Genomic DNA, 8,573 nt, shown 5'->3' on the forward strand with positions numbered 1-8,573 from the left:
TTGTGTTGAGTCAAAAGTTTTACAATATTTTGGTAACTTATTTGCTTCATTTGTTGAGTCACAACAAAAGCAGTCTAGCATTCAAGGTAGGGACCATCAATGTTCCACCATCTGAAGCTACCTTTCTGCCAGTTCTTTGATTACACACTGACACCCATTCTTGTCCATTGAAGCAAAGAATTCCTTCACTGAAGCTTCCATCTCCTCTTGATTGATAAAACAGCAGACATCAGAGTTAGGAAACACCAACAAGTTGGAATTTCTCTATTTTGATGGGGATTTTCAGATTTTTGGAAATGATCTGGAACATCTTTTTAACCAAAATATAATTTTTTGAAAAATTATTTTATTTACATCTGCTATCTTTCCCTCTCCAGGTCGATTTTGCAGACACTATGCACGATTATTTTTTTTTAGCACTATGCACTTAAAAACTATAGGAGAAGCCTTTTCAATAAAAAAAAGTACATATTTTCAGGTGTAAAGGTGTGTGATTTAAGGGACATTTAGCTACTCTGACAAGTATTGATGTTTTTCAATAATTTCTTCCCATCAATAGTATAAACTTATTTATGGTATTAAAAATTTATTTTTGAAAATTTATGATTTTTATCAACCCTAAACATTACTGGTCATGGGATATGCTAGAAAGAACAGCCAAATGTTCCTTAAATCACACACCTTTTTTGTCTGAAAAAATGTACTTTTTTTTTCTTTTACCAGAAAGGCTACTCCTATAGTTTTAAAATGCATATGCCCCCCAAAATCATCATGAATAGTGCCCATAAAATTGACCAAAAGCAGTCTTTCAAATAATTTTTGTTTTTTATAAAAAAAATGTTTCAGTCATTTCCAAGGGTGCCATGAAAAAATAAATCTGAAAAATCCCTGTCAAAATGGAGAAATTCCAACTTATTGGTGCTTCCTAGCTCTGACATCCACCAATGAAACATCACAGGTGTGGGAAATGAGCTATGGATTGGAACAAGTAATAATCTGGAGGAGCTAGGTTCAAAATATATGCTGGGTGTGGCATCAGTTTGATTCCCTTGAATTCCTGGAGTTTATTCCGAGTCATTCAAGTAGTATGAGGTCTTGTGCTGTCCTGTTGCAAAAAAAGTTTGCTTTCTATTATCTAGTGCCCAGTATTTTTGCTACACATTGGCATATAACAGTGCCAGCTGTTTGGAGTACAGGTTGGCATCAATGGGTCAACCATCCAGAATGAACTCAACATAAATGATCTCTACATAATTCCATCAGATGCAGAGCATCACCTTGTGTTCGAAATCTGCACATTTGACAACATATTTCAGAAGGTGGCCCTTGCTTTAACCATAGCTTATGCATGTTAGAATTGCAGAAAAAAATTTTTTTGGATTACTACTTGTTCTGATCTATGGCTCACTTTCTGTACTCGTCAACACTTTGTCAACCAAGAAGAGGTGGAAGCTTCAGTGGAGGAGTTCTTTACCTCAAAGGATAAGAAATGATATCTGTGTGTGACCAAAGAACTGGCAAAAAGGTGACTTTAGATGGTGCAACACGATGGCCTCTACTTTAAATGCTACAGTGCTTTTGTTGTAATTTGATGAATAAAGCAAGTTAGTTACCAAAATATTTCAAAACTGTTCTATATTTAAGAGGTGAGGAATTATGTACATTATTTACATTATTTACAATTGACGGATATTTGTCCTCATCTTGTTTGTTGTTAACACATACGGCGTTAACACGGGCATATGGCGTAGTGGTTAAGAGTGCAGACTACTAACCCCAAGACTCCAAGTTTAGTTCCAGGCAGTGACCTGAATAATAATAATAATAATAATAATAATAATAATAATAATAATAATAATAATAATAATAATAGTAATAATAATAATAATAATAATAATAAGAAGAAGAAGAAGAAGAAGAAGAACAACAACAACAACAACAACATCGAAAAATACCTTAGAAATGAGAACCCAGGTTCGAAATTTCCCCAAGACACCTGATGAAGGCTGGAGGGTATATCAGCCAAAACATTGTGTTAACAACAAACAAGATGAGGACAAATATCTGTCAATTGTAAATAATGTATTGCAAAGCTTTTGACCCAACACAATAATTTTACATAAAAACCATTCATTTACTTTATTTTCTGACATGCAAATTGAATTTTTCAGACCAAATTTACAGCTAAAGTAGATAGATAGGCTGACTTATACAACAAGATGACTTTGGAGGACCTGAAATTCCATATGAAATGCAGCAAGAGTTGGAAAGATAGTGATGATGTTTCAATGTTTACATGACATATTTACATTATACAAGGTGCATTCAAAAAGCATCCGACTTTATTTTTTCCTGCCAAAACTAATACCATGTGGGCAAAATCTTTTTGGGTGGAAAGTGATGCCACCCTTCTTGTGCATGTGTGAAAATTTTCATGCCAGTATGCTTTGTCAGTTTCTGGCTGTTATGTCTAGAGTACAGACATGCACTGCATGCTTGTTGGATTGTCATTTTTCATGCAAGATGACCATATTATTGAGCAGAGACCATAAACCCATCACCAGTGATGATGGTCTTCATGAAGTCTAGTTTGTGGTTTGCACAATCCAGCATGTCCCAAGCGATTCCATACTGAGTTGTTTCTGCTGCTCTACCAATACCTTGGGAATGAATTTCACTGATACTGTCTGCATGCACAAATCCTCTGTTAAAATAGAATGCATTGGTTCTGTGCTTATTCCCACTTCATAAACAATTTCCTGGATTGTTACATGATGTTCTTTCATGGCTGTTCACCAAACTCGGTCAGCTCCCTGTTTTAGTTTGCAGATTGCCTGCCTAAGCATGCCACACTCTCCACTGAAGTGCAGCCATGTTTGAAGTGATTATACAACTCCTTGATCTGAGTTTTGCCCATGGCATCATCTTGCCAGAAGTCTGCTTAATCTTCTGGATGCTTTTATCTGGAGTATCACCAAGCTTTTGGCAAAACTTGATACAGTATCTCTGTCTGATGAAAATGAAAATCCAGTAAGTGCGCACTACATGTCTCTTCTCTAGGTGTAGTAGTTGGTAATTGATGTGGCATACCAGTGCAAAAATTTTTCCACATGGGCAGGAGACTGGCTTCACCTTCCACACAAAGGATTTTGCTGACGTGGCATTAGTTTTGGCGTAAAAAAATAAAGTCGGATAGTTTTTGAACGTGCTTCATGTAATACATTGACTTATATGCCTGATCTCCCCAGTGTTCTGGGTTGTGGAAGGTGGCTCTCCTAGTAGGATCTTAAATGGCCTAGCCATTTTCTCTTCCTATCCTTGGGCCCTGTTCCCTGGATCTGACTCGAACTCCCTCTCTTTCACCCTGTGATCTCATTGATGATTGTCCAGCTCTTTACATCTAGACCCGTCGACCACTCTCTCCACACTTCTGATCTTCTCCATCAGTGCCTCCTCTCTGGCCTCAGTGTAAGCAGTACAGAGCTCTTCCTCCATCATCTCCACCATCTCCTTCTGCTCCTCCTCAGCAAGGAATTGGTCTTTTGCAGCTTTCAGGTGTTCTCTAGCTGCACTTTTGAGTCTGTAGAGTAGACGTTCCTCCTCTTCTTCTCTCTCCTTGTCACCAGGACCTCACTTGCTTCTGCCACTCTATACAGAGGCTTCTGCCTCTCCACACAGAGCACTAAGCCTGTTCCTCACTTCTACTGTGTACCTCACCTGTAGTTTATCAATTTCCTTGAAAGCTCCCCAGTCATAGATTGCTCGCTGAGGCTGAGCCTTACTCTTTCTTAAGCTCACTCGGACCTTACTCATAACGAGCCAGTGGACACTGCCCAGTGTACTGAAATAGTTTTCTGGTTCTGGGTTCAGAACACTATTCTATCACTTCTTCCTCACCAGAATGAAACCAATCAGGGAATTGGACTGATGCATATCAGAAACATAGGATCATATTTTCCCCAGATTCTTCCTCAACCTTGGGTTGGTTGCCATCAAGTTTACCTCCTGCAGGGTGTCCCTCAGTAGTCCCACTTTGGTGGGTGTTATGGAAGTACCAGTAAGGATCTTCACTGCTCTCCTTACTCAAATGTGCTTTGAGGTCACCCAGAACAAGCAGGATGTTATGAGCTGGTGTGGTGTTGACAGTTCTACACGCTTCCTCACGGAACTCCTCTGTATTCGCATCACTGTCCCCCTGCATTGGACTATAGGCTGAGAGGGCTATCAGCCTTGAGCTTCCATTGAAGGTCACCTCAACGAGTAGATAAGTATGATTTCCCTTACTAACAGATTGGCTCTTGCACTACACACAAAACCCTCTCCTCCTACTGCAGTACCAGCCGTATTCCTCACTGCTGATGTGGTGATGAGCTGGCTCCTCTTTCCAGCCATATCTGGCCCAAAATGTTCTATCTGTTTTATGTTCAAAGTAGCCAGATCTGGCTTCTCACACCTACCCGACAATGCCATTCAAATCATAGACAATCACATCATCAAAATCTCAATGCTGTGAGATAATGCTTGATTAATTCAGAACAATGTAAATGAATAAATATTACAATTGACAGAGAAACTGGAATGCTAAAGGGTTAAAAACACAACTACAAAATAAATTTTAAAAACTGTGTCATTCCAGTTCAATATACTTTACAATTTGTTGGTAGAACAATTATAAATGTTGGAGCAATTATATGGTAAGTATAAATAAATTGGAACATCCTTTATTACAAAATAAAGTCTCCCATTTCCATTTTATTTATTTATTTATCTATTGCAGGGCTTCCAAGACTGGTGAAGGGAAAGAAATTAAGAAACCTTAGATAAAAGACCAAATCTGAACACTTAAACAGAATGGACCCCACTAAAGGCCTCCAGGCTTCCAAAGGTCAGATCTGCATGGTATTAAACCATGTTGTAGATTAAGTCTACTACCAGCTTATTGTCAGGATTAACTCCACATCATTCATGACCAAGCAATCTTATGATGAAAGGCATCATGTCTTTAGTTCTCAGACACAATATACCTAGGACTACATTATCCAATATGTTTACTGTATTTTTTTCAGTCTACAGGTTGTAATTTCAGGGAAATTTGGCTGCTTTTTTTGAGCAGGTTGAGAGACAGCTACCTAATTATATTGGTTTTTATGCTATCAAGAAGAGCCTCAGTACATGTTAACCCTTTTATATTTAAACTAGCTGTATCCAACCAAAATATTTTACCTGTTTTATGTTCAAATCGTCCAAATTTGGCCCCTCACATCTGTACCCTACAATATCATTCTAAAAATAAAATACTGCATCATTAGAATTTAGAAGCTACGAGATAATTCATGATTAATTCAAAACAATGTGAAGAAATAAGCATTACATTTAACAGAATAATCTGAGCACTAAAGATTTAATACAACTTGGACAAGTATCAAACGACAGGAGGGTGTGACCCACAAATCAGTGCATTTAGATATGATGTCTTATGTAGACAATAAGTCATCTTGTGATCATTAGATTATGATACATACTGTGTTACTGATCCAATGACAGCAGCTGCTACATGGCTGCTCAACATGCTAGAATTAGAAGTCAAATCCCTCTCATATATCATAGCATCTTTAATAAGTTGCTTGAAATTATTCCATAGCATCTTTCATAAGAAAAATAATAAGTTCGCATGAAAATAACAATAAAAATAATGCATTATAGGTGCAGGAACTGCCAAGTGGTAAGAAGCTTGCTTCCCAACCATATGGTTCCAGGTTCAGTTCCACTGCATTGCACTTTCGGCAAGTGTCTTCTACTATGGCTTTGGACTGTCCAAAAAAAAGATTTGGTAGACAGAAACTGAAAGAAGCTCATCATGTACATGTATGTGTATGTGTGTGTGTGTGTATTTGTCCTCACCACCAATTGTCTCTGTAACCTAGCAGTTTGGCAAAGAGACTGATAGAATAAGTACCAGGCTTAAAAAAAAAGCGCTGGAATCAATTCATTTGACTGAAATCTTTCAAGGTGGCACCCCTGCATAGCCACAGTCTGATGACTGAAACCAGTAAAAGAATGTTATTTCATTTACTTATGAACTAACAATGAACAGATACCAGAACTGAAGACAATCTTTTGAATTAAACTATGTCATTAAATAACTTAATTTTAGATATAACAAGTTTGGAGAAAAAATAGAATGGTCATGGTCAGAATGGTTTTGATCATACATTTGGCCAATAACAGCTGATGTAGGACCAAAACAACTGAAGACCACTCTTAAAACCAGGGGTTCCCAACTATTTACATTCCATTTACCCATCCAACAACTTTTCAGAAATAAATTTGTTTTGTTCAGTAATTTGAGTTTATGTTTCAAGATGTACCGATCCAAGATGGTAGGTAGGAAGAACTATAAAAACTGCTTGCCTTGCAGTATTTGTTCCAATTCTTTGTGTTCTGAGTTCAAATCTTCCTATGACCTTCGTGGATGGTAGACTTAACCCGTCACCTGATTTAACCACCATCTGGTATTCTGGATGCCTACAGCAGAGTCTACTCTGTTTTAAGCATTCAGATCAGGGTTCTGCTTTGGGAATAACTTCCTCCCTCCCATCAGTCTCAGGAGGTCATAAACACTGCCCCTTCCTTCTGGATTAAAAGACAATGGAAAAACAATGACAAAGAGGAAATTCAAAATACTGTTTATTATTTTTAGTTCAAATAGAACTAGCACATGACAATATCATTTTATTGATGATTAATGATGAATAGATACCAAAACCAAACACAGGCTTGTGAATTAGATTAATCCATTAGCAACACAGTTATTAAGAAGTATATCATAGTGATTATTAAATCCAAAGCGGTAGAAAAAAAAAATATTAGTGTTTTTTTCAAAAAGCCAACCTAATTCAAATTTTCTTCTCAACTTCTGATTTTTAAAATATATAATTGAAAAATATTTACAAATCTAGAATCAGCAAATTAACCTTGTCAGTGGGTAAAATTCACCTCCTGTAGGTAAGTTTACACATTTTGGGTAGCCATACATGGTTCTTAACCGGAATCCATTATAGCCCTGGGGGAAGAGTGGTCCGTACAAAATTTTGTTCATAAAATTAATTTTCAATAAATTAGTTATGCTTCTACAATACACAAAATATTAAAAAAATTTTTTCATACAGCTCTTAATAATATTTAATTATAAAAATGTAATATGATTTTTTTAACATTGAATGGCTAGTAGGGTCCATCTGAGTAAAATAGGAATCAAAAGGATCCATAGGTAAAAAAATGGTTGAGAAGCACTACTTTACATAATTGTTGAAGGGCAATAATATTGAGGCATGTAATCAAACAAGTGTAGCCATACTCTGATGAGTTTTTAATATCTTAGTATTCCATTACATACCAGGTGACTACTAAATTACAAAGTTCTCACAAATATCACAGCTGGCGAATCAATACGGAGTGAATTAATAGGCCAACTGTTAATGGTTCATACTTCACTTCAAATGTACTTTAGTCACTCTCTCTCATTAAGCTACCTTTCATCACTAAATGAGCAAATGCATACAGTTTGACCAACTTATTTCACTTAATAAAAAAAAAGTTGTACCTATTTTTGCATTAGTTTTGGTAGAAACCTTATGAACCCTTATCTATATTTTACTGACTGTTCACCACACTATAATTTTAATAAGACATTAAATAAAACAAAGATAGAATTTACTTATCCTCCTCATCATCATTGTTTTATTATCCATTTCTCCATGTTCACATGAGTTAGATGGAATTTATTGAGGCAGATTTCCTGAGCTGGATGGATGCCTTTCCTGTCACCAACCCTCACCAGTTTCCAAATAAAGTAATATTTCTCAATGTAGAAAACTGAAAATAAAGGACACCATTTGCATGACAGAAACACTTGTTTACAACTATCATATCATGTCAAGACAAAGAAACAATAACAAGAGCGAGATTGTTGCCAGTGCCCCTGGACTGGCTCTTGTGCGGGTGGCACATAAAATACACCATTTTGAGCGTGGCTGTTGCCAGTACCACCTGACTGGCCTCCGTGCGGGTGACACGTAAAAGCACCCACTACACTCTGAATGGTTGGCGTTAGGAAGGGCATCCAGCTGTAGAAACTCTGCCAAATCAGATTGGAGCCTGGTGTAGCCATCTGGTTTCACCAGTCCTCAGTCAAATCGTCCAACCCATGCTAGCATGGAAAGCGGACGTTAAACGATGATGATGATGATGATGATAATATGTACGTACATACATACATACATACATGGTCTGATCAATAGTAATCAATAGTAACAAAGCTAAAGCATGCAGAGTGAAACTGCTTGGTACAGATTGACCTTCCACTCTGCTATGCATGCACACTAAGTTTTAAAGATCTATCTCACTTCTGCTGTTTATAGCAGTGCTTGGAAGAAACGTGTGTAGCATGTGATCATTGCATTGACTGTGATACAGAAAGTTGAGCAGAGAATCTACATCAAATTTTGCCAGAAGCTTAGCAATACCTGCTCAGAGACCTATGCAAAGTTTTTGAAAAGTTTACATCATTCTTG

At 37.0% G+C, this 8,573-nt stretch overlaps 1 protein-coding gene across 6 annotated transcripts in view; it reads left to right on the forward strand.

Moving 5' to 3' along the window:
• LOC106877229 (uncharacterized) overlaps positions 1 to 6,340 on the forward strand; it is a 104,967-nt gene extending 98,627 nt beyond the window's left edge. For all 6 annotated transcript variants that reach the window (XR_008264118.2, XR_016241886.1, XR_008264117.2 and 3 more), the window contains one exon: positions 4,778 to 6,340. The gene's annotated coding sequence lies outside the window, so the exon portion shown is untranslated. The remainder of the gene's footprint in view (positions 1 to 4,777) is intronic.
• The last annotated feature ends 2,233 nt before the right edge of the window (positions 6,341 to 8,573 follow it).

Source organism: Octopus bimaculoides, chromosome 5 (genome assembly GCF_046866305.1).
Source record: "Octopus bimaculoides isolate indiv1 chromosome 5, ASM4686630v1, whole genome shotgun sequence".
NCBI classification, from domain to species: Eukaryota; Metazoa; Mollusca; class Cephalopoda; order Octopoda; family Octopodidae; genus Octopus; species Octopus bimaculoides.